The sequence below is a fragment of the Gallinula chloropus genome, assembly GCF_964237585.1.
Source record: "Gallinula chloropus genome assembly, chromosome: 4".
Taxonomy (NCBI): domain Eukaryota; kingdom Metazoa; phylum Chordata; class Aves; order Gruiformes; family Rallidae; genus Gallinula; species Gallinula chloropus.
In genome coordinates this window covers 84,617,649-84,643,337 of record NC_140088.1, presented here as the reverse complement: position 1 = coordinate 84,643,337, position 25,689 = coordinate 84,617,649, and positions in this window count along the sequence as shown.

Genomic DNA, 25,689 nt, shown 5'->3' with positions numbered 1-25,689 from the left:
CCTGGCTTAGAGGGCAAAGCAGATTACAGAGAGCAGACACCTATTTCCCATGAGAGTAAGACACTTACCCCTTGCTGAAATCCCATGTGTTTTGGTTGTTGAGTCTCCCTGTGGCTCCTTTAAAGTCCCATTTAGTAACACAACGCTAATGTTGCATCAATTGTGAAAACACAGGTCCTACACTTTCTTGGAATCTGTAACTCCACATGAAGCTAGCACAAGTATTGCACTGACAGCTGATACCCCAGGGACATATGGGCTGCATCTGTATGGGATAAAAAGAGTGGCCTTGAAAGCTGTTTGTATGATGAAGACACTTTCTGTTTACATTATCCAATAGACCTGGCTTGAAACAGCCACATTGTTCCCAGGAATCTCTTGGGGTGCCTGAAGAAGGTGCAGAGAAGGCTGACAGTGAGGATCATACATACAAGAGCAGCCTACAGAGACAGTTCTTCACATCTGAGCCATGCATCTCCTTGCCACAGGGTCATGTGGATGCTGACTGCTTATGTGGGAGACCAGACAAATCAACAGAGGAGAAATTAATTGAGAATTGCTAAATGCACAGAGGCCACTTTCAGCTCAGGAAGTGTCTGAGACAGCTTGCCTGGGAGCTGGGAGGATCTTGCTTGGACTTGCATGAAGTGGCAGGCTTTGCTCTTCCACCCTTCTGGAGGATCCTGCTTTTGGCCATGGCCAGACACAGGGTTTAGGTGGATGTTCTGTCTGACCTGGTGCTGCCTCTCTTATGGTCCTGTGTTACATAGTCCTGCCCTATCCTCATGTAGGATAAATGAAAGCACAGATCTACTTGGGCTTTGCTTCTATAAAGGACATCAGAAATTATAATGTATATAATGCATAGCAAGACAGAGAGGGCTTGAGACTGTGTTTAGCCAGGGACACAAATGCAGCCCATGGGATTATGGTACTGGGAGGCCTTGGAGACAAAAGACAAGTGCAAATGATCACTGTTAGGCCGATGGTCAGGAAGCAACATGTTTGCCCCCTCAGGAGCTGCTTGGTGCAGAGTACTCTTTCCTGATGTATTTTCCAGTTAGCAGCATCTGAGTCCAGGGAGAAGAGTAAAGAAAGAGGTTGCTTTGAAAAACTGCAGAGGTTGGCATCAGAATCCACACCCAAAGAGAATACAGTTCATTTGGAGGTTTACTTCTGTGTCCAGATGACAAGGCATGCTGTGAGCACTCCCCTGCCCTGACCCACTCCCAGTCTCTCCCAGCCACTGTCTCCCAGCAGAGTCATGGCCTTGATTTCAGGCAGTGGGTTTCAGCCTGCAAAGCAGTAGGAGACTAAGAAAAACAAAAGAAAAAAAGAAAAAAAAAGAAAGATGATGCATCTGAAAATGGCATTTTCAGATCTCCACTTCCTGAAGTGAGGACAACCAAAGCAGTCCTAGGTCACCAACTTGATCCCACCTTCCTTCCTGAGCTGTTGCCTTTGTCAGCAATCTGACAAAGCTTTGTCCTATTTTTTGGTTGTACCATCACATTGGGCACCAGGACTTAACAGCTCAACCCCTAAATCCTTTTCAGTCACTACTTCCCAGGCAGCATTCCCCACCACACAAGCATGGCTTACCTGATGCCCAATATCACAAGTGACGGTGTGAAAATCAACATGGTTTTGGCTGTAAGCTTGCATTTCAGTGTCTTTTCTGAGCTCTTTGAGCCCAATCTTCTGCAGAATGTCATGTGTTGCTTTGTAGGTCACCAAACTCTTCACTGAAGAAACTTGTCTCACTCCCTTTGTAGCACACACCTGCTCAGGCCATAGGCTTGTATTTAGCACAGGACCCTGTTGGGAATAGAAGGACCACTGCATCAATGCTGTGGAAGTCCCAAATATCTCATGGTTATTATGTATTTCTTCTGATTCTTTCCTTCTGGGGTAGAAGTAAAGAAAAGAGTACAAGACAGAAATATACCTGAGTTCAGATTATCCTCCACACATACAGAGCATGTGTTCGCATTTCCTTCCCCTTCCATGTGTTTTCTCTTAGTTTATCCCCTTAGCAGATGTACCTCCTGCTCAGAAAGGACTAAGCAAAGGGCTTTCAGTCCCCAAATCATGCAGCCAGAAAAGAGATTTCCCCAAAAACCACATCTGTTCACAGTGAAGCCTTGTGTCTCCTGCTGACAACAGGCATCTATTTCCAAACCCTGGGAGATGCTGTCCATTTGCAATGAAACTCACCCTGACCCTTGGGCTGAGCTCATTTTGGTACCCCAGAAGAGTGAAAGGATTGTGCAAGGAATGAGGACTGGGGAAAACCATTCATTTATTTCTCCATCTGAAATATTCAAACCCCCCCTATGGCAGCTGGGGGTTGCAGGACCTCACAAGAAAGGGAGAACTTCAATTTCTACTTGCTGGAATTTTTAATAATTTGCTCACCAAAAAAACCCAACAAAAACAAAAGAATAAAAAAAAAAAGAAAGGAAAAGAAAAGAAAAAAGAGAAGAAAATATCTTTTCTTGCAAGTGCTCAGCCTCAACAGTTATGGTCTATGCAAAGCTTTGTCTGTGGAGGCTGTGGGGGCATCCTGCCCTGGATTTCTTCTTTTTGTCTTTAGAAATAGCCATTGCTTTTTGATATCTGTGAGTAGCAACAGTGCTCACTCTTGGGGGGGTGGGTACAGAGCTTGGAATGGGTTTGCTCTGTACCATGGATGTCACAGAAACTCTCTGTCCTCCCCCTCCCGTTGGCAGCAGGGGAGCGTTAACACCCTTGCTGATAGTGGCACAAATTCATCAGCGGTCTGTTAATTAACTGACAACCAGCCAAATTTGTTCCCTTATCTCACAGCACACAATTGAGGCTGGTAAGGCAATTCTGCCTGGGAGGGGGGCTTCATTAATGCCAGGCTAAGAAGCAAGCCCCGGAAGAAAAACATCCTTGGAAATAGGAAATATGAATTCTTACCCTGGTGTCTGCATCCTTTTCCACCTGGGGTGAGAAAATACACCGCAGCTTGTATCAGAGAGATTTGTAGCACAGGAAAGTGCCTTGCAAACATGGCAGTGGGGAGAAAATGGCAATTAAAAGAAACTTTGGTGCTCTGAGAAATTTAGCAAGTCTTCCCTAATTTGCTTCTCACCTTTAGCAAGGGGTTTCGAACTCTATAAACTGGTTCATTCCCCAGTGAACGTTTCACTCACACACATTCAATATTTTCTTCTCCTTCTGGGGCTATAGAGCTCCAGAAGAAAGTTTATCTGGGGCCTTAGTGCAAGTCTTGGACTGCAGTAGAAAGAGGAAAGGAACATGCAGCTACAAACATCTAAATGCTCTGGGGATGCAGAAAAGCATAAAGCCACGGTGCATATTTTATAGGCATTATATTCATTTATAATGGGCATCACTGAAACCTGCAGGGTTTTTAACTGCCTCATTTGGAAGAGGGACTGAGTGAAGAATCTGTGAAGAACTGGATTGAGACAATTAATTCTGCTAACCAATAAAATGGGAATTGGTTCCTGTGAAAAAAATGACAAGGTGATGGAGAAGCTGAGTTTGGATAAAGGCAGTGACACTGGGTGGGCTAGGCTATGAATTTCTCTGCCTGCAACTTCACAATATTCTGATCCTTGGATATTTTGGTTCTACATTGTATTGGTTTAGCCCACAATTAGGGCTAACTGGCCACCGAGTCAACCCTGAGTTATTAAGTCATCTTTAAAATGTTTGCATGCCAAGACATTTGCCAAAGCTTAGCCTGGAGCAGTTCTTCCCAGCAGCTGCAGCTTTAGTTCCTACAGAGCAGGGGATAGATTAATCTCTGGCATTGCATCAATGACATCAGCAAATGACACAGGGTCCAGACCTGGGCCCTCAAAGTCTTTGCTCTTGGAAGATCTCTGGAAGAAATGGGTATTCCATGTCTCGTTGTCAGGTCTGCTGTGCAAAGCCAGGGTAGAAGTTTGCTGAGGAGGAAGGTGGTTCCTACAGGGGGTTGAGGGATTCACAAGCTAATCACAAGCTTAAGGTTTATAAGGACATTTCTTCCTTGCATGCAGCTCATCAGACCTACTGCTGCCCACTGGTACCTGCTCTCCCCTCGAGCATGAAGGGTTTGAGCTGGATGTCACATCCACACTGTAGACATCGAAAACCAGGTGGGATGAACCCTCTATATTGTGGTAGGAAATAGTAGTTGCTCAATTCAGGCATGTGTTACCTGACAGCAGGAGCTGCCACAGCAGCTTTCCTCCAGTACCTCCTTTCCTTAATCTGTGTTTTCCTAGAAAAGAGAAATAGGACAGGTTGTCTGTCTGAGAACCTCACTGATCTACTTGCTGACATCACACCTGGCATATTATTAATTCAGCAATGTCCTGAAAAAGAGGATTTGTTTAGAATCAGTGGGGATGAGTAAGCACAAAGTTGAGGACAGGGTGTAGACATCACCAGGTTTTAATGAGAGGGGGACCAATGGATGGGAATAAAGTTTCTAGTGGAGTTGAAAGGTGAGACATTGGGCCCATTTTAAATAAATATATACATATATATATATTCAGTAATCATTTTGAGTAAAGGAAGAGCAGGGAGCTGATGGTTGCTGTGGGTACAGAGATAAAGACTCTGCAGAGGGAAGAATTGGAAATTATCATAACAGACGAAATGCCTGAGCTTGTGAGCTAAAAAGGGTGGAATTTAATAAGGTATGAGAGTGTGTACTGAGAGGATCAAACAAAAAGTTTGACTAAAAGGGAAAAAATTATGGTTTGGAAATAATGGAAAAGGAGAAAATGTGTAGATATGGGATATTTATAACCTAAGTAATTGAGGCGTCTGTGGAGAAACATCATCCTAGGATGTACTGGGCAAGGAAGTTAGAAGCTGATATGGAAACCTTAATGTTGTTGTATCAGACACGTGTGACACCATAACTGGAGCCTCTTGAATAGTTCTGATTATGCTTATTTTAAAAGGCTGAACCCAACTGCCATGCTTGGAAGAAAGAGATGCTGGAGTGGTACTACAGTGAGCAGGAAAATCTAGGAGACTTGGAGGAGCCTCAAGACATCCTCCCTCCAGCCCAGGATCATGCTGCTGGAAGAGAAGTGAAGTGCCCTGCCTGGGAGAGGCTGCAAAGCTTCAGGTCAGGCTCACTGCGTGGGTGACAATGGGTCATCCCAAGCCTCACAAACACTTAGAAAGGAGTTATTTTTCCTCAAAACCATGCAGGGAAGCAGTTCCGTGTTGGCTGAGGTGAAGGCTTGTTTAGCTGGGGGGCAGGTGAGAGTCCACAGTGCTAGCAGGATGGGAATTTTCCTGAGGATGGAATATAGGCAGGAATTTAATTGGCAGGAATTTAATTGGGCTCTTACATCAAGACAAGTGAGGATCCTTAGCTGCTCTCCAAGCTTAAGTGACTGTGGCATGACCTGTGTCACTTTCAGCTATGCGATGCCTTTAAGTTTGCCCAGCACATGTGTCTATGCCAGTGGGGTCTCCTCCAGACCTACATAATCCAGCGGTTCCTACATCTGGGCACCACCTTGAATTGCAAAGCTGTGACTTCAGCACATCACTGCACCCATTACCTCTGTTACCTGCCTTTGTGACAGCTCCTAGGGCAGTAAAGGCTTCTTTCTAGGACTTACCTACTGCAGATGGCTTGTAGGGAAGGCTCCCATAACAAGGCTTTGCAGTGATGCACTGCAGACCCCTCCTCATTCCCAAACAGCACTGCTTCAAGCTGCTCTGCCTGTCCCTACCATCACAGCAATGTCTTTTCCTCTGTCCCATCAAGGCAGGGATTTTGCAGACAGATGAAATGGAAGTGAAGCCCCTGCCTCAGTGCCCAAGCAAGGTGCTGGCAGCAAAGGTTAAGCAGTACCAAGCTCTGTGGTTCAGGGTCCAGGCAGGGCTTTTCCCCAGAGCAGGCATCATCTAGTGAAGAGGACATCTTCTGAGAGGAAGACATCCCTGAGCATGTAGCAGCTGATGAGGGGTCAGCACGAAGTCAGACTGTTGAGAAAGAGGTAATGCTGCACAAGCTGAGTTTGTGCAGGAGAGGAGCTGCCAGGTCACCCCCAGCTCACAGAACAGAGAAACAGGAGACCATTTGTTTTTCCTCCTGCCATGAAACACTGATGCACAAAAGAACCCAGTAAAAACTCATCAGAAGAACTGGTCAAAGCTGTTCCCACAGGCAGAACTGCAGCAGAGGACTCTACAGGAAAGGCAACAAGATATCTCCCTAGGAGTGGCAGGGAAGAGAGATTACAGATATTTCCTCTGTTTGTTGCTCAAACAATATAAAGAGACGTGGCTTCACTCCTAGCAGCAATGCACAACTGCCCTCTATTTATGTATGGTGTGCACCCTGCTGTCCTTGGGTCCCCAGCTGTCCCACAGGGGCAGGACCGAGCAGGAGTGAAGAGGATTGTGCTGCTTGTGTGGTGACTTATGGCTGTTGCAGAGAAGGAGACAGAGCCTTGGGGTGATAACAGCTACCCCTCAGACACCAGCACTTGTGGGCTAAGCATCCTACAGCAAACCTGTCTACGTCTGCCAGACCCAGGGGAGCTGTAAAAAACAACCACACTACCACTCAAGGGAGGTAGGAAAACTCTTCACCTCCTACAAGGGAGAGCTCTCCAGCTGGCTTCCCAGCTTCTCCCATAACTTCCAGCCAAGTAAAATATGTCTGTGCTGGTTCCTCCTACCTTTTTTTTCACCCAGTCTGTGGTGTCAAAAGCCCTCTGACCTTTGCTGCCCACATCCCCTGCACAAGCAGGTAGAAACTATTGCAGGTTGGAATAGATCAGAAATCCCTCAAATAATTTTTGTCAAAAAACCTCAGCTTGTTTAAAAAAAAAAATTAAAAAAACATTACCTGGGAAAATGTGGTGCTGAAAAGACAGGTTGTCAGGCTGTGGGAGCATTTCTGATCCATGTCAATGGTCCGTCTTCCCTGTCTCCCAGTGCAACCCATGGATGGCTGGAGCAGTCCCTGGACACCAAGGTTCAAGACCCACTCCCAGAGCAGAGCAGAAGTCCAGGTCCACCTTAGCAAACACACACTTAACTTACCATTTCAGCACAGTATCATCTACCTTATTATCCTGTTGTGGGCATTTTCCACAGCTCTGACCCTATAAGGATGGTGTCCTACTTGTCACTGTAGAGGCTGCATGCAAGGTCTGGAGAACCACTGGTGCCCCTAATCCAGCAATGCCCTCAGAGTCTCCATTCATTTGCTGTCTCACAGGGGATAATGCTGCTTTATACATTAATTGCTCTGGTTTTAATCCCTGACTATGTTTAAATTAAACTGGGAATTTTTTGAAGTAGGGATTGTCCTCTTTGAAGGTTTAGAAAGCTGATGCTCCATAGCAAGGACTGCAGTTCCTATGAGCCAGAGATTAAACACAGATGAAGATTTGGAACCACTCACACCTGGCTTCTTTCCTTGTCCATAAAATGGGCAGAAACCTGATTGCTCTACCCATCTCCTAGGGGTCTGCAGAGAAGCTGCATGTGCTTCACTGCAAACAGAGTTTCCCCTATTGGCTGCAGGTTTATCAGGACTGCAGCTGCTCAGGAAAATTAAGTTTTGGCAAGCCTGAAATTTTCTCTTGGAAATCAATCAGTTTGCCAAAGGAAAAAAAAAAAAAAGAAAGAAAAATAAAGGAGAAAAAAAGAAAACAAACCCCAAAAGAACTGCACCAAATGGTCTGTCTGGGAAAATGGCTGGGAACAAACTTCATCTAGGATTTCTTCTGCCAGTCTGGCTCCACATTTTTCTGCTTTTATTTTAGCCTGTGATCAGTTTTCCACAACACTGGAAACAGCTACTGGCCTAATGAAACATCTTATCTGCTTGTCTGAGGTGTGTCTTGCTGGTGGAAGGGAATTGTTTGGTATTTTGAATTAGATGGTAAAAGAAGCTGTTTCACTCAATACTAATTAGAGTAGCAGCTGGTTTATAAAGGGGGTTTATTTTTTTAATGTTGTAGGGTTTGGGGTTTTTTTACTATAACACAAACAAAAACTGAAAAGAAAAAGGCTGATCTTAGAGAAGCTCAACATAGTTTTCAAAATAGCTGACAAAGATGACTTCTGAACCTTTAGTCCAGAATTCCTCATTTTCTAAGAGTTGGTAATGCTGAATCACTCTTTTCCACAGATTTGGACTTTCCAGCTAAAAGCCATTTCTGAGTTATGCTGGTAGTAATTGTAATGCATGGGTGCTGCTCCTAATTTTCATGGACTCCAAAGATCCTACAGATTACAGTGGGGCTTAATGGGTTTGTGGAGATCCATGAAGAACAGGATTAAGACTGTTACACCAGCAACAATAAATAGCCCAATGAAAACCGTCCTGGGGTGTGTATATTGGATGCCTAGCTGATGCCAGCTGGAACCAGTCATTTGCGTTCAAGCATGAAGCACACGGAGTCTTTCTAAAGGGGGCAAAACCCCTGGAGAAACTAAGCAGCACCCTTGGGTCTACACAAACCCTGCATGGCTGAAGAAGAAATGCAGAGAGCACTACAAGAAACTGAACCTGATGTCTGTATGAACAGTAGAAACATCGCTCTGCTCAGCTTGCTGGACAGGAGTTCTCTGTCGCAGACCTGGACACTGATGGCACCATCAGAGGAACATTAGTTCGGACACATGGCAGTTCCTACATCTCAGCCCCACAGTGCCAGTAGTGTGTGTGCTGTCCTTGGTCACCAAATCAGAAAATGAGCAAGTTACTGGTTTCAGAGCAAACAGCCCCACAACATCTGAGCAGCATCTTCTCCTCTTCCCAGGTACCCTCAGCAAACCGCTCTCTGCTAATAAATTACTCTGGTTTGTTGCCTTGTTCCCCAAGAGGGTTTGACTGAGATGATGTTTACACTGAACATCCCATAGTGCAGACTGTGCCTTTGCCTTATTTCTGTGTAACACAGACAAGGCTCTTTATTACCCACCCACTCCAGATGGAAGTGAATTTTTGAGCCGAAACATCCAGTCTGTTTGTGGTGGCTTATCTCCCACACAGACTGTCTTCTCCCTTCCTACACCTCTCCAATAGATGGCATCCAAGGTCCCTTTTCTGTTGTTTTGGGACCACCAGGCCACGAAGGAAACTGTGAGTCAACATCACAGTCTGGGCACAGCCAATGCCGGCTGTGTCAATGACCAAGCTCCTGTGGAAGGTGAACCTCTCCTCTTAACTCTTGGAAAAGGGTTGTCTACTTGTCTCAGAGCTTTCTCCTGCCTCGTGGTTGTACTAGGGATGGGAAGCTGTCCATTTGTCTTGCAAAGTCACTTCTGAGGCCCACCAAGGTGTAAAAACCCAGGCTTGCTGGTTTTCAAGCACAATCTTGCATTGAAATAGTGTTTATTTTCTTCTTGCCTTTCAATCTACAAGGATAGATCATTTGTTCTTCCCACACACTCCAGCCTTGCAAAGCAGGGATGAGTGAAAATAAACAACAGCAGCACATTTCTGGGAGAGCATCTCTTGTAACAGACTGCCCTGTCTGCTCTGAGTCAGACATGACCCGTGGTGGATGAAAAGAAGACAAGAACCAGTGCAGAACGAGCAGACACGGTGTGGTGAACGTGGCTGGCAGAAGCTGGGTGGTGGATTTGTCATTACATGCCTGGTGGCACCATGTGGCCTCTTTGTTGACAGGTTTGTTGGTACAAGTAGGATTTTTTTGCACACTGTCACAGCTCAACACTATGTCTGGAAACCTGCTGTGAAGTCCACATGGACCCTGTGGCCTCCATGCCTTTGTCTGGCAAACAGATCTCAAGATCTTGGAGGTTCATAATTGGTCCATAATTATTCCCATCTCAAGACTGGTGTTTGGCAATTTTCCCAATGCTGAGAGCCTTGCTAGATACCCTGAACATCTCGTGTCTTTTGGGATGCTGCATAATCATGAAGTCTTTCATGGTGCCCCAGCTCCTGACTGGGACCTGCAACCAGAGATGAAGGATAGTCATTCTCCCTGGTAGACCTGCACGTAACCTTAGCATGCCCTTATGCATCAGCTGAGACCTGGGGACTTTTTACATCACCAGACAATAAACCACAGCCAAAACCAACCCTACTGCTGTGTATATTACAAGACCATCAGGAAATCCTATGGGCCATTGTGTGCTTTGTACAGTAAGACATGCTATAGGGTAGCAAACCATAGGAATGCACCAGGGATCATGTGTGCTCTCATCCTTTTCTGTGTTCCCCCACTACTCCAGCCTCCTCTAAACAAAAAGGGTCACTTACTTTGTTCCTTCACTTTGTTCCTTCACTTTGTCTGCAGCAGCCTGACAGCTTAGGCATGATGATACCAGGCCAGCTCAGCGATGTCAATTAAATACTTGTCCAAACTTCAAAGATTCTAGTGTCAGATTGGTGCCAGGAGGAGGGCTTCAAGAGGGGATGGCTCTTTGCAGTGTTATTAGGAGCTCATCAAACACATCGTTGTTGTTGTGAGATGCCAGGGCTGTGAATTCAAGAAGCAGAACGTGCCCGGTCTCTGCAGGGTATTTTGTGCTTTTGATCAAAAAAAGAAAAAAATAAAAGAAGGGGAAAAAAAAAAAAAAAAAGAGTTGACTCATTTCTGGTTCAAGTATTCACCTGAAAGAAACAAAACTAAACAAAGGAAAGGAAACTATGATGGAACTGTCAGAAGCCCTGTGTTCTTCCTCAGTCTGCAAAAAAATAACCATTAAGACAAAGCACTTGAAAAAGGTCCTCAAAGACAATGATGCATAAGATGAAGCAACCCAGTGCCAGACGTGCCTGATGCATTATTTCCCATATTGTCCCTTAAAGCATACCTTGGCACCACAGTAGCTCCAGGTCCCAGCTGCAGATGAGTGAGCTCTATGAAACAGGAGCATGATCCCATTGAGAGGTCTTCCCACAACACCAAAATCTCTTCCCTCTTCTGCAGCAGTGTGGAAAGGTCCCACCTTAGATTGGGGCACAGGCAGAGCAGGAGCTGGTGAGCTCAGGTCCCTGCACGTGTGCAGTGAGAGTGGCAGAAGCACACGGGTATTTTCACCACTGCTCCTCATTTAATTAGGAGACACTGAGTCTCTGTGGTTTATCTTACTCCAAATGAGAAAGCAAGAATCACAGGTTACACTTTCTTTTCCCACCTCCTAATCTCTTGTTTTCATGAACATTGTAAAAAAATACCCCAAAACAACCCAACCCCTTTAAAGTACAGTGCCACAGAGACCTCCAAATCAGAAATCCCACTGAAGCATCAGCCGTTTGTCTCTCTTTTTGGTTTGCTTTTCAAACATCACACATTCACAGGCCACCTCAGAACTCAAATTCTTCCCCATCTGGAACTTCTGTAAACTTGGGCATGAGCAGCATTGCTCAGGCACTAACCTCAGCCCCAGAGGTGGTGTGCAAATGAAACAACAAGGTGGCCCTGGCCCACAAAGAGCACACGTCTTGTCCAACAGCTTTGGAATTGGGCAGACGGATGGGTAACCAACTGTCTCTTGTAGACTGAAAAACTGAAGACTCCAAACAAATCAGGGTTGTCTGGCTGCAAGAACAGTTTCTGAGTGGCTGGGGTTCGATTCAGCCCCTTTTGGGTGCTTTGATGTGAGTCAGGGGTCCCTCCTGCAATACACAGTACTGCTCAAACACAGCTCACTGCCCGTTTCAAAACCAGCTGCGGATTTCCCTGCCCTCTCCGGGTTTAGGATCTGCCAGACTGGGAAGGCTGCTGGCTTGAAAAGCCAACCCAAAGGTGGAGGTGCTTGTTTGCAGGGTTTGAAAGTACTGCCTTTGCTTTATTTCCATGTATTCATCCCCTCTTTCCAGGGAAATAAACTGGAAAAGCAGCTCCCTGCCAACATCTGAAGAGCGAGCAATTCTCTCTCGTCTCTTAAATTCTGGATTCCTGCTGAGTGCTTTATAAAAAAAACAACAAAAGTATAACCCAAAAACCAGCTCCCGGCTCTCGAGCCAAGAGACTCCCTGAGTCTGGAAGGCTTCACAAGTGAAAGAAAAGATTACAATAAAAATTACTTGCTCAACCACGCTCCGCATGGGAAGGCTGCAGAGCGGCTGCCACGATCCCTACGCCTCGGTTAGGCACCCACAGCCAGAGGACTGGACTCCAGTTCCGTAAATCCCAAGTTTCTTGTGGCTCTGCAGAGATGGACCAAACTGTGAGACCAGCCCCAGTCTAGAGATCACAAGAATCACAAGAATCACCAGGTTGGAAAAGACCTCTGAAGATCATTGAGTCCAACCATTCCCATCCTAAGCTAAACCATATCCCTAAGTACCTCATCTACCCTTTTTTTGAACACATCCAGGGAAGGTGACTCAGCCCCTCCCTGGGCAGCCTGTTCCAGGTCCTGACAACTCTTTCAGTAAAAGATTTGTCTCTAATATCTAATCTGCCCCTGCCCTGGCCCAGCTTCTTGCCATTTCCCCTTGTCCCATCTCCTGTCCCCTGGCTGAAGAGACCATCGCCCACCTCTCTACAACCTCTCTTCAGGTAGCTGTAGGTGGTGATAAGGTCTCAGCCTCCTCTTCTCCAGGCTGAACATCCCCAACTCCCTCAGCTGTTCCTCATGTGATTTGCCTTCCCCAGCCCCTTCCCCAGCCTGGTTGCCCTTCTCTGCACTTGCTCAAGAACCTCAATGTCCTTTTTATGGTGAAGGGCCCAGAACTGGACACAGCACTCGAGGTGCAGCCTCACCAAAGCCAAGTACAGGGGCACAATCACCTCCCCAGACCTACTGGCCACACTGTTTTTGATACAAGCCAGGATGCCATTGGAAATTTGTCTGTCTGGAATTTCTCCTTGCTCTGCTATATTAGCAATGCCACGGGCTCAAGGATGGGCATGGCCTGGGGCTCATCCAACCCAGTTCTATTCGCTCTCCACCATGCCACGCAACCAAGGTGGGGACAACCCACCTTGTCATCTCTGCTGCCTTAGCCTGATCCACGAACACTCACCAGGAGCTACAGCCAAACACAGAAAATCACCCTTCCTGCCACACACAGGTAAGTGGGATCAAATCTGTAGCAACCCTAGTTGCTGTGGGCAGCTTTTCTTACACAATCAGAGCCTGCAACCCTCCCACCCAACATTTCAAAGCAATGCCCTCCCCTGCCCACCCACACAGCCCACCAGCTCATCAAGGCCCTCGTCTCTGCACAGGGTTGCTGCCACAGCCCTCTCATCTGGGCTCATCTGATACAAATTTGCCTTCATCACGCATGCAAAATACCTCTCTGCAAGAGTGCTTTTAGCTCCTTTCTGTGGTCAGGATACAGCTCTTTCTGTATCCTGATTCCTTTTGCACTGTTTCCCCCTGTGGAAGGAGGGAATAAGTGATTTGCCTTTGTTACCTAAGGTCTCTCTGCCCCATCCTGCCTCACTTCTCATTCCAACCTCATCTTCAGGCTCACCTGGTTCACCACCTGCTGAATGTCCAAGCAAGCAATCTTGTGCTATCTTCCCTGTCTCTCTGCATGCTGGGAAAAGCTCCCAAACACAATGACAGCAATGCCTCACCCCTCTGCTTCAAACCTTCCCTGCAAGCTCGCCTTCTCCTGCGACACCTGCAAAACCCCTTTGCCTCTGTTAGATGGACAATAGAGCTGCCCAGCCATGGTGACTCATATTGGCTCTCCACTTTTTGGTGACTGCCTTGGTCTGCCTGATGTAGGCTGTTTGTCCTTCTCTTTCAATTGCAAACGATTGTGTTCAACCCTTCAGACATCAACTAGAGAAGCAGTCCCACCACTCACTACGTGTCAGGCCAAATTTCAAGCTCACCTCAGTTGTCTCGTTGATGAGTGTGGATGAGTCAACACTTTCTGCAGCCAGTGGAAGGGACATAGCCAACATCCAGGTGAGGTGTCACTGATTTCCCACACTAAAGAACCAGGGTCCCATTGATGGGGGGCTCCACCGTGGCCAGAAGCTGTCCATAGGTCTGTGTAGAGGCTTGAACTCATAGCTTGGCTCCAAAAATGCATTAGCTAGAGAGATCTAATGCCTTACACTGAGCCTTTAGCAGTGTTTCAGTAGGTCTCTGGATTGGGTAGAGATCAGTGCAAACCAGACCCAATAATGCTCACATGTAACTGGAAACATCTCTGAGCTGTATCATCTCATGCTGTCTCCAAAGACCCAGGACCTTCCTCTGCTGGTGCTGAAACCCAATGGCTGTGAAAAACATCATTTTGACACCATTTTCTGCAAATTAGGAAGGTGCCATTGCTGGGACCCAAAGGGCACGTTGTGATCTCCAGCAGCTGGGTGTGGTGTCCACTGCATCCCAAACAGAGCCAGCCCTGCGCTGAGAGGGGAGACAGGGAGAACCTGCAGCACCAGAAGGCTGTGGTTTCCAGTCCCCTGATAAACGGAGGGAGCCCAGTGGGGCAGGGTGGGGGGTGTGTGAATTCTGGGGGGAGTTTATCTCCTCTTTTCCAAAGTAATCTTTTCCTCTGGTTTTCTCCTCCCCACTTTCAGCCAAAAACTGGGGAAAAAACAATCCAAAAATGCATTCCTATTCAGCTGGCAAATATTTTTCCTCCCTCATTACTTCCTGTCTGATGAAGAAAATTTTCAATGTTTGTAGACAGAATTGAGTGAACAGAAACAAGGGATATGATGCCACTTAGTGGAACATAGTCAGATAATAATAAAGAACAAACTTCCAACATCCCTGTTACAAATTTTTTTGGTCACCTCTATGAGGCAACTGTCTTAATCATGATGTGCCCTGGGGATTTGCCAGGGTACCAACCTACAGGCAAGGGCTGCAAACAGCCTGTGCTCTGCAAAATTGGGATAAAAATTTTCCCCTCCAATCCTTCTCTACGGCACAGGGAATTTCTCAGAAGAGAGGGGAAAAATCAGGGCTGCAATAAATTCAGGGCAAATGCAAATGGCTGCAAAGGTGTCATGAATTTCTCCATGAGTATCTCACAGAGAAAGATCTTGTGCTTTCCAAGCAGTGCTTACAAGAAGGCAGGGAGAGAGGACAACCCCACCAGCTCGCTGGATAATTCTGTTCTTTGATTTCCACAGGGAAGCCACGGTGGTGAAATTCAAAGCACTGTGAGAACACAGTGAAAGATGCCCAGAAAAAAAAAAAAAACACACAAAACCCCAAAACAAAACCAAACACCCCCAAAAACACCACCAAAAACCCCAAAACAAGGCAGGAACAACCCTGCAGAAACACCCAACACGCTACCTCCTGCAGGCAGCTGCCCTCCCTGGGCATGGGGGACATACAGACACGAGCCAGCTGGGAAGAGCCAGCCACTGCTACCTTGCCAAAGCCTGGCTGCTGATAAGAGAAAGCCTCTTATCTCTCCCCTATCCCTCCTGCAAATACACCCAAGTCCCTACGCTCTGCAGAAGTGCCAGGCCTGCAGAGGCTCTGGCTGCCAGCAGCAGTGTGAACACGCTCATTGCCACTTTACAGTATTTTTAGCAGCCCTGATATTAGCAAGGTAAAAAAAAAAGGAGGCCCTGATTTGGCACGTGTATAAAAGGGACAGGGGGCTGCCAGGAGCAAGCAGTGGGGAGCCACGGCTGTGTCGGCAGGGTGAGTAGGAACAACCTCCTTTTCCACAGGCTTTGCTGGCTCTGATGTTAAGCCCCCGTGCATGCTGCTCTGGGTATCTCCAGGGACACCCACCACCACACAGACCCACTGGAGATCATTTCCCAAGGTTTTGTCACCCCTCTGAGTTTATTCCCTCAGCTCCACCTATTTCCCTGCCTGTGCCATAGTGGGACAAAGTGCCACATCCCCATGTGGAGTGGCCTGAGTCCAGCATGGCTCTGTTTGGATGGCCTCTTTATGATCCTCCCCATATGCCCTGAGCACCTCCACCTTCCTTGCCCCAAACCCTCTGCACCCCAACGGCTCTTTTACCAAGTCAGCACTCCTCAAGGCATTTCCCTTCCCTTCTCCACCCCTGCCAGGCTGGTTACCATGGGAGGGATGCTGCAGAGAGGTCAGACAGTCTCTCTTTCATAGAATCATAGAATGGTCTGGGTTGGAAGGGACCCCAAGGATCACAGAGCTCCAACCCCCCTGCCACAGGCAGGGACACCAACCTCCAGGCCTGGAGCTACACAAGGCTGCCCAGAGCCCCATCCAACCTGGCCTTGAACACCTCCAGGGACGGGGAGGTCCCTGTTTGTCCCATGGAGGTTTTCTATCTGATCCACTCGAACTTGAAGCTGCTGCCGTTACAGCTTATAAAGGCAGAGCAATTCCTGTACTCCCAGCACTGCAACAGCACAGAGCTGCTGGTGATAAGGTTGCCTGGGGTACTTCAAAATTGCATTTATCTGCTTGGAGCATGATCAGGAGAGACCGAAATGCCTGCTTGAATGTGAGTGGAGAGCCTGCTGATAGCACAACTGTCCCTGGGAGGGCGCGAGGTGATTCTCCTGTTCAAACCACAGCAGGACCCGGCCCTTCTCCCATCTCTCCCTGAGCCCTCTGCAACAGCACCTCCAGGCTGAAACAACCTCTCCAGAGCTGGTGTTTCATGGATTGATGCATTACCATCTCCAGGGCACTAGAGGACACAGGGAAGGGGCTGGCCAGCCTGCACGTGCAAGTTGCTCTAAGATCAGTGATCTCAATGACCCATCCTCTCCAACCATGGATTAAATTTGTGGGAAAAGTATAAAAGCAGCACTGCCCTGTTATCACCTTCTCTGGCTGCTGGCAAGCAGTGGGTTAGGGATTTCTGAGGTCGGGGCTGAGTAGGAAGCATCATGTCTGAGGCATGGGGAGAGGAATCTGTTTTGGCTGGTGCCAAAGTGGTGCTTTTGCTTCAGCCATAAATACGGACGTGGCATGGAATTCAAAGGAAACATTTGGTTTGAACCCAAGAAAAAGTGCTCAGATTAAAAAATAAAACCAGGCAAGGGAGGATTTTCCTGTTTTCAGTTTTTTCCAGTATTTCTGAGACTGTGGCTAAGTAGCAAGGGGGCACATTCCACTCCAGTCCCAAGCTACTCCCTTCCCAAATGCCATGTGGGAAGGCAGTGAGAGGTTTTCAGGAGAAAAGACATTAAAAAGTGGAAGGAAAGGCCGGGATTGATAAGCTTTGTGGGTTAAAGCTGTGGGTAGAGCCAGCTCTTGCACGCCCTCAACATCTGCACGGGGCTTGCTAGTTTTATCTTGGTTTAGCTTCTATTTGCTGCTGTTGTTTTTAATCATAAAATGTCTATTTGTGCAATGCAAATAGCAGAGACCCCTTTGTTCTGTGGGAAAATCTGGCTTAGACCCCCCCCCCAGTCCTTCCAATGGAGGGCATGCATTGCAGGAGCAAGCCCTGCTGAAGCGAGTGGAATAAGGCTGGGAGTCCTGACATCTTCTGGCTTTTCCTTTTTTGAGTTACCATGCCCCAGTTCACATCAGGTAACAACCACGGAGGATTCAAAGTGGCCTCTTCTTGCCTACTTAGAAAGTGGCAGGCGAAATCCCTCTCTGCCTGTGACAGCGGGTGTCTGCGCCTTGGGACGGGAGAGCAGCCCAGCAGCAACCACAGCTCACATGCACAAGGACAACTTCAACGTGTCAACAGCTGGGCACGAACAATTAATCTCTTCAGGCTCAGATGTGGTCCGGGAATAAATAGAGAACGTACAGCCTCAGTGGGCTGCACAAAAACCCCCATGGCAGCGGGGTGGTTTGGGCTCCAGCATGTCTATCCTGCAAAGAAAAACACCCCATGCAGTCAGGACCGATCTTGAGGACATCCTCCTATTGGGGCATCCTCTGGTTAGCTGAGCATCCAGTGCTTGGATTAACTCTTTGGGGCTGGTTGCATCCTCCCAATGCTTGTGTGTGCACGTGTGTGGTAATAAGAACCACCCCCCTCCCCCCCAAATTGGCAACTCTGTAGTGTCCATGATCTCTTACCCCCTCTGGACATGGCTGTCCTACCTCTGTGAGCCATGGTCCCAAGCAAGGAGGGGTAAAAACAGGGTAGCAGAGGGCTGAGTGACATCCCACTTTCCTGGAAGAGCGAGGCCAGTGCCCCAGCGCAGCTGTTGAAAACCCAGTTTGGCTCCATGTGGGAGAGGCTGGATGAATACGGGGAGTGACATTTCTGGGCTACACTAAGTGGCTCACAGCAGGCTCTGCTATTTGCATTGCACAAATAGTCATTTTATGATTAAAAACAACAGCAGCAAATAGAAGCTAAACCAAGATAAAACCAGCAAGCCCCGTGCAGATGTTGAGGGCGTGCAAGAGCTGGCTCTACCCACAGCTTTAACCCAAAAAGCTTATCAGTCCTGGCTTGTGCCTTTCCTTCCACTTTTTAATACATTTTCTCCTGAAAACCTCTCAGGCAACACACCTACATTTCAAGTGGGATGCAGTAATGAGAAGAATGACATTTTTTCTGCAGAACTTGTGTGGCAGAAGGGAATACGAGCAAAACAAAAACATACTGGGTGGGAGGTAAGGGTCCTGCCCAAGGAAAGATTTTCTGGCAGGTGTACCTCTCTGGAGCACCAAAACACTAATTATATGAATTCTTTGCTCTCATCAATGCCTGGGTCTGAGGGCAAGGGAAAATGCTACGCAATTAGTCCTAGTTTCATGTAGGGAAACTGAGGCACGCACACCCCCAACCCCCACAGAACCTTCCAGCACAGGAAAACGTCTCCTTGCCCTTTCTTTGTGAAAGGAATAACCCTGATTTTTTCAATCCCTTCCAGTTCAGGTAGGCTGATAGCCCACCACTGGATTTCCAAATATCAGGAGGGGAAAAAAAAAAGAAAGAAAAGAAGGCATTTTCACTTGGAAAGAGGCCAAGGGCTTCTCTGTGGCATTGCCATCCCACCTTACTTCTGGAATTAGGAGAAGACCAGCACTTTTGGCTAAAGCCAGCTGAGCCAAACGTGTTCTGCTCTAACCAGCCATATAGATATGCAGGCTCTGAAGTAATCAGCACAGAGCACATTCTTCTTCTGAAAAAGTCTTCTGTCTTTACACCCACAGACCCCCGTGGTTTCTCCACCCCCTTACCCACTGCACAGATGAAGACCAGCTATGACAGAGGCCAGTCATCTAAACCCCAGGCTGTGAAAGCAAATGGGACCATTCCCTCCTGTTGCTCCAGGAATAGTATCCAGCATGAAAAACAAACCACCCGAAGCATATTGAGACAGGTCCACCCCAGGAACCCCAGAGAAAACGTGATGCCATCCCAGGCAGAAAACGTGTGTCCTGGCTGGAAGGAAGCTCAGATGTCAGATGTCTGCAATGGGAACCTTTCCCTGGGACGTGTTTCTGAAGAGATCACCTGCAAGACCTCAGCGAAACTCCCTCACCGAGCCACCAGTGAGAACAGGAACAAGGAAGGGGTGCTAAAGGAAGTCTCAGTTACACAAAAAGTAGGAAATGAGCCCAAGGATTCCCCCTCCAAGGCAGTTTTCACATTTTGGGCCAATAAAATTAACAACAGCAGCAAAACCACTATCTTCCAAAAGCTACTGCAGAAGTCGTCTGTTCCTGCAGGAAGCTGCTCGCCAGCCCTCCTTCCAGAGGAAGGGCTTAGACCCTTGGAGGAAGAGAAGCAGGCTAAAAATCCTCAGAGGAAGACCAGGAGAGAGCTCTTCTCTGACTCAAAGGTTTTCAGTCAGGTGGACAACCATGTCCTACACGTGAGCCAGCAGGTAGGTCCTGGTGTCCTTCAGTAGGAACACAGATGGTGCCATCAGCAGATCCACATCCTGACATTTCATTGTGTGCTCTGATGGCAGCAGGGACAGAAAGCTTTACAGAAAGACTCCAAGATCTCTCAAGGCCCTGGGCTGTGAACTTCTCCTAACCACAGTCAAAGATCACTGTGCTACCTCTGAAGATCTGCTGCCCAACCAGGACCCGCTGCTGCCTGTTTCCAGCCAGCACAGCATCTGCTTCAGCTCACCATGCAAAGCTGGGAAGAAGGTTCTGGTTTCATGATGGGGCAGCATTTTTTTTCAGGATCCTAAACAGGACTGCAGCAGGGTAGAGGGATCCTAGAAACCCTTCTAGGAAGGGTGCAAGTGGGAGCGTGAGGGACTGAGACCAGAGGATGCCCTGAGGCAGCACAGGCTGTGTTTAGTTAGCCTGGGAGCTGGTGAGCCAGCACGCTTCCTGCATAAAAAAACCACAGAGCGCCAGCAAAACCCACATGGTCTGGCCATGTCCACCAACCCCTTCATATCTGTGGCAGCCCAAGTCCTGCTTTTATTCAAGCAGGAGGCATCAGTTGTATCCTCTTCTCAGGCTGTTATATGATGCTCCCATTTTCTGCACGCTGGGAAGGAGAGGGCTGAATTTTATAATTCCTTCCTGTTACCTGAACCACGAGCTGCTGGTGTAATTTCTCCCCCAGGGTCAGCACAATTTGCCTAAGCAGAGGATGTGGAACCAGTGCAGCATTTGCAGCTTACACGTCAACTTGTTAGTGAGAGCGAAGAGGCACAAGGAATAATTGTGCTCTCCGTTATTGTTGAGACCTGTAATTTGTGCCTAGCCTGAGGCTAATCTCCCTTGGGAAGAAGGATGCTTGAGGATTTCAGAGTCTACCTAGTATATTAAAAAGAGAAGAGAGGGGGAGGGAGTTGGGAGATAGGAAAAAGAGGGTAATAAACAACCAAAAATACCTCCAAGGCAGTGGGGAGCCATGGGAACAACTTGTTTCCCTGTTTATTCAAAGCACTAGCTGCACTAAAACCTGTTGCCCTTTGTCTCTTCCTCTTAGATGTGAATTACTGGTGCCAAGAGCAGCAGTAGAGCGGTTTGCTGACTACCTATGAGTAGGGAATTGTACCTCTGATGGCAGCTGCCGCACAGCCAACAAGTGTCATGGGGACAGCATTGTCCCCTCTCCCCCAGGCACCAATCCCTGCTGCCAGTCCCCAGGAAGAAGATGGTTAATGGGAGAGCCCCAGGCAGTGCAGGCACCAAGCCAAATCTGTTTTCTGGCCATTTATGAGTAGCCTGCAGGCTGCTTGCATGCATCTATCTTAACCATGTGAGAAAGTCTTGGCAGGATCATTGCCTGGGTGGTTTTGGAGGAAACAGCTCAATCCAACTCTGAACACTCTGGTGGAGCCAGCAGCTACAGCAACACAAGGTGCTCTGACCCATTTCTTCAAGGGCCCCAGGCATAGCCAGGGTGAGGATCACTTGGGGACACTGCAAATCTCCATCTAGGACCTACTTTTTGCCATTTCCAACCGAAACAAAGAATAGCATGGGCTTGGGCTGAATTTGCACCCAGGTGTGCAAACAGGGAAGCAGGCACCCAGGTATTTAATGGCTGAGAACTATTGGTTTTCCTTGGGAATAGTTCATATTATTTGTTTGCCCAGCAGCTGCACACTCAAACCACATCATGCAAGGGACCAGCAGGAGCTTTGACATGGGTGCTCTCCTGGCTGCACTATCATTTTTAAATCTGCACCTGGAGGAAAATCTCCAGCCATTCCAAAAGTAACGTTTCTCACAAGCAAAAATAACTCAACTTCCATCTCTGTGAAGCTATCTTACAGATGGTTGAGGCAGGAAAGTCATTGAGGAATGAAACCACAGGGACAGGACGTTAGAGAAACAAGCTGAACTAAATTTAACCCACTGAAAGAAAAGCCTGCTGCTAAAAATGCTTGTGCTGTCACAAAGGAGGGAGGAGCCCACAAATGTGAATGTGTGGATGGGAAGAAAGGGGCAGAAAGCCTTCCTTTGAGGTCAGGTATGGATTAAAAAGTTAGTGGTAGGGGCAAAAGTCTTCTTACCACTCGTTTTGGTGCATGAGTTTGAGCGTGAGGTTTCACAGCCTCGAGAAGAGCATCTGGGCTGTAAGTCTGGTCCTCTTCTCCATAAAGGCACTGAGATGTTATCCAGTGCAGGACTGGAATCCTGCTGTCCCTAGGTAAGTGCTGCAGAGTAGTGCTGCTGGAAAGACCCATCTCTAGGACAAGACCTTCTGGGCCAGAGGACACGTTGAACAAGGGCACCAGAACAATGTACATCCCAAACAGCTGCTCCAAAGGAACGGGTGTCACTTGATTTTACTCTGGCTTGCAACTCCATCCCTCAGGCTTTCCATGCTTAGGAAAAGGGGGAAAACATCCTGGTCTATCACAGTTGGGGGTTTTTTTTGCATTTTAAATTCTGGGGTGAAAGAATGCAGCTTTGGGGGGGTTTGTGGTGTACATTTTCTCTCCAGCAAGACCTCCACATGGAGTAGTCACCCACCTATGCAGCAGTGACACCCAGACTCTCTTTAACTCACCTGTCCTCTCCATTGCAGCTGAAATCCAGGCATACTGGACTCTCTGTCCAGACCATCGTTCCTCTGATCACTGCCAAATCCCAGAGCAAACTGGAGATGGTGCGGGCAATATGGTTCTGGCTCTGCCACAACATTGGTAAGTCTGGTTCCACAGCCATGCAGAGACATGAGAAGCTCTTTCTTCATATGCCACCTCCTGGGTTTAGGCTCTTTGTATCCTGCAGAATTAAGACTCTGTAGTATTCCTGTTGCAGTCACGAATTGAAACGTCCCCCTCTTGACTTCAGGAAAGTGCCTGGGGTAGGAACTGGTTCATACCATGGGACTCTCTGTTCTGCTTCAGGCTAAACCTACAACAGCAATCAGGTGGCCAGATCCCCAGAGACACCAAAAAAAAATGCCTACCCACCTCTAGTGCACCCAGTTTCAACGTATCAGAGGCTATTTCCTTGATAATGTAAATTCGATGTGGCTGAGCTATGCCGGACAGCAGTCATCTGGGGACACAGGAATCTCAGCACAATGCAGCCACTTCGTGCTACTTTACCCTACTACATCCATGTGTGCAAGACAATATGATTGTCACTGTACCTCGCTTGAATGGCACAACGACTGTTTACATGCACTGGGAACCCAGTTTCCCCAGGGCTTTGGCAATACTTTATTCATATGGAGAACTGTCAAACTCTTGAATAATGATGGATAGAAGAGCTGTCATGGCTTCCAGGGTGGGTAGGCAGAGAAACAGGGTTGGGCAGGAGAAGAAATGGGATGGTTTTGGAAATAAGCCCTTACGTTGGTCTGAAACTGCGTGGTTTTCTCCCTTTCTTAGAATATGATGTGGATGGCTTCTTGGGCCTGTCTCAGAAGATCCATGTGCCAGAGCAGGTCCTGCAAACAGGAAGAGCTGTGTGTTCTGGTTATGCCCATTTATGCCAGGAAATGTGCAGGTAAAACAGGCTTTGGGCCTTGGGGATATACATCTGGCACAGGGCTTGCTATGCAACCAGCATCGTTTACCTACCCCATCCCCGGGCACAGCAGCCTCCTCCCTCCTCCTCTGCTTGGATGGAGGAGTAGATATGGCTTTGACAGATTAACCACAATCACAGATATGAATGCTGAGGGTTGGGAGTAGCTGTGGGGAGGAGCAGGGAGCTGCATAAGACCTGAACTGGGCCAACAGCTTGCACGAGTGGTGCCTTGGCTTTAAGACAGATGTTATACTTGCCATGTAGGTTGGGTTGCTCTGCAGTTATCTCCCCTGCTGCTTCTCCCTGCACAGGGAGGCGGGTTTGAGCTGCATGGAGGTCTCAGGGTATGGCCGGAGCTCGAGCTCCCGCAGAGGCCAGTGGTGTCAGCAGCAGAAGAGCAGCCACATGTGGAACGCGGTGGAGCTGGAAGGACAGTGGTGCCTCCTGGATGCTTGCTGGGGTGCAGGGACTGTGGATACAGAAAGCAGGCTGTTCGTGCCCAGGTGAGACACCCCTTTCCCTTGCCATCACTGGAGACATGGTCCCCAACACAAATGGGCAAGGCTCAACCTGACTTCAGAGAGACATCCCAACCCTTCCAATATACACCTTAAAGCCTGGGTTCACCAGGTCTTGAGCCCCTATTTTCAAGTACATCCCCAAAGGCTTCTTGCAGAAAGTCCAGAGAGCTATTCTGTTCATCCTCAACTATGGTGGGTACTCAAGGACTTCACGCCAGTGTGGACCGTCTACATGTAAACATCTTTAAGTGCCTTATTCCCCAAGCTGGGGCAGTAACTTTTCAGGTGATAACTTCTACTCCCCAAATCATTTTTAATCTGCAATGAGTGTCATTTATGAAGTAACAAATCCTCATTATCACAGCAACTTTGCTCTTACGTGGTTCCGTGTGTAATTACTTGAGATTTCTCAGCCCATGCTACACAAATAATGACTCTCATGAAAGTTACTTGTACAATTTAATATTTTCCATTAGCTGTATTATGGGATTGCATTTTTAATTTTTTCCTCTAATAAATGCATAATGAAATAATTGTGGAATTTCTAATAGGTAATTATCTTGCTGAGAACAGTTTACAACACCAATGAGTGTGGGGTGGGTTTAGCTGCACATGGGGAAAAGAGGAGAATAAAGTGTCACATAGAGCAACAGTCAGAGATAACAGCTTCTTGTGGGCTGAACATAGTGTCCTCAAAACCCTCAGATCAGCAGATGCAACAGGGCTTCACGGGATGACGCCAACACAAGGCTGAGCACAAAACACCTGAGCAGGGGTGATGTTTGTTTGGGGAGTCAGGTTAGGCCCATTCAAATTGCCTTCCTTTTAACCCTACATAAATTATTGGAAGAGCTTTAAACTAAGATCAGATGTCATGGTGAAATATATCCTCTAGTAACAGGCCATGGTAGAGGAACCAGAAGGGCTCTGTAAAATTATCACCTCTGCATCTCATAGGGTCATCTTAGCTGGTTGCTGGAAGAGGTCTGTTACAAAGCCAGGAACTGCAGTTTCAGCTCCTCAGAACAGGAGAAAATAGAGAGGAAAAAAAAAAGGCAGCAGAAAATGAAATGCCAAATGAGAGCTCAATCCTCCCTTAGTGAAGCTGGTGGAGCTCTGATGATGTGGAGGAAACTCTCTTCCTTTACAGCAGTACATCATGACCACTCAGGATGCTGAGGGTTTTCTTGTCCTTTCCACAGTGTCTTCTCTTCTAACTTTGCAGGCATGATGATTTTTTCTTCCTCACTGACCCTGAGCACTTCATTGAGACCCACTGGCCAGAGGACCCCCAATGGCAGCTACTGCAGCACCCCATCTCACGGGAGGACTTTGAGCAGAGAGTTTTTAAAACTTCAGCGTTTTTCAGGCTTCAGCTCTCCCTCCTTTCTCCAAACACTTCCCTCCTCAAAACAGGTAAATGCAAAGCAAAGGCTAAACCCCAGTAATATAAAAGCTCACTTACCTTTAAGAAATAAGTTTGGGTTGAGGAAAACATTTCTCTTTCCAAAAAAATGGTCCATCTGTCTATTTTTAAGCACATGTTTAACATCTAGTAGAGCAGAGGCACATATTTAAGCAATTTCTGGAATCACAGCCATTGTGTGATACTGTGATTAGTGAAGTGGGAATTAGGATTCATAAATTATAGTTAATTGAGCCAAATCACTTAAGCCCTTTTGTGCCTGGCTTTTCCCATGTAAATTCACCAACAGTAGCAAAATAGCTTCAAGATACCTGAGACATAATCCCCACTGGGGACACTCCCAGATAAAACCTGTCCTGAAATGTTCATGTCCTGTTTTTTAATTTATTTTTTTTTAAATGAAGAGAGGGGGCTGGACTTGGGTTTTTCATTGTAGCTTTATGATGGTATTTCAGG